Source organism: Myotis davidii, unplaced genomic scaffold (assembly GCF_000327345.1).
Source record: "Myotis davidii unplaced genomic scaffold, ASM32734v1 scaffold1494, whole genome shotgun sequence".
NCBI classification, from domain to species: domain Eukaryota; kingdom Metazoa; phylum Chordata; class Mammalia; order Chiroptera; family Vespertilionidae; genus Myotis; species Myotis davidii.
In genome coordinates, this window is record NW_006286246.1 from 766,709 (window position 1) to 768,029 (window position 1,321).

General features: G+C 46.7%; 1 protein-coding gene across 1 annotated transcript in view; it reads left to right on the plus strand.

Annotated features, from left to right (window-relative positions):
* The window catches only part of TIAM2 (T-cell lymphoma invasion and metastasis 2), a 96,430-nt gene that overhangs the window by 79,187 nt on the left and 15,922 nt on the right, over window positions 1–1,321 (plus strand). The window lies entirely within an intron of this gene.

Sequence of the window (1,321 nt, forward strand, 5' to 3'; positions counted from 1 at the left end):
CAGCCTGGTGGGTGCTAAGCTGGGCCGGGTAGAATGGAAAGATAAATAGGCGTTTTAAATGTATCTGATGGTGCTCCAGGCTCTGTGGAGGCAGGTAGGAGACCTTTGGAAATATTATACCGCCAGCCGAGGGCAGGAGCATACAATGGGTTCTCCTGGGGAAGGCCTGATTGCACTGTGTGTGAGTCTAACTAGGACCGTGCATTGAAGGTTGTTAGTCCCCGGACATCCCTGCTCCTTCCTGCCCCTCAATCTGAGATTCTGTTCCTGCGACTTGGAATGAGCCCTTGGCTTCCCCAGCCCCTGGGTCTGGCTCTTGGCCCCTGAGGTTTCCCAGAGCCCGTGCACCCAGGCCTCCCGTGTCACCTGCTCCCTGTCTGTGCCCCGGGGGTTCTGACCCTTTCAGGGTAGGGACCTTACCTTCCTGTAAGTCTGTCTCTACTCTCCTTTCTAGCTTCTACAACAGCTCAACTTTTACACTTTGCAACTTGGTACAAGACTGCAGAGCTAATGGTTAGGTTTGAGGGCAGAACCCCAAGTCCATCGAAGCATCCTAAATGTACTAAGTCTAAATCTAATGTGTCACAATTAGATTCTCGGCTCATTCCCATGTTTTACATGGGAGACTGAGCTGTGTCAGGCCAACCATTGAGGGGACAGAGTGGACCAAATGGGGCTCTTATTGTGCCCTTAGTGAGCCGGAACATGATCTTAGAGCAGTGGTTCTCAACCTTCCTAATGCCACGACCCTTTAACCCCTTCCCTGGCAGAAACGTGTATACTCGTTTTCACAAAATGTTCTTTTTCAGTCGTCGACGAGTATACTAAGAAAATCTGGTAAAAAAATATGGTTTATAGGAAGACGAGTTACAAACTGTTTTCATAACCAGCATCAAAAATACTATATAGAACCAAAATAAAAAAAATTAGTCTGAAAAAGAAACATTTTTAACAAAAAAATTATTGGGGAAGGGGTTAATACAGTTCCTCATGGTGTGGTAATCCCCAATTTCATTGTTACAAATTGAACATAATTCAAGCATAGTGATTAATCACAAAAACAATATGTAATTATATATGTCTTCCGATGGTCTTAGGCGACCCCTGTGAAAGGGTCGTTCGACCGCCAAAGGGGTTGCGACCCACAGGTTGAGAACCGCTGATCTTAGTGCAACCTCAACAGTATTGTAGAGTGAGCCTATGCCTCCTTCTCTAGCTTTCGTACTAAAGATGCACCTACTCACCAGCCCGCGACAATGACAAAGCATTAGGTGGAGATACTGAAGGTGCAAGCTCAGACCTTCCCTGGCGGCATCTTAAG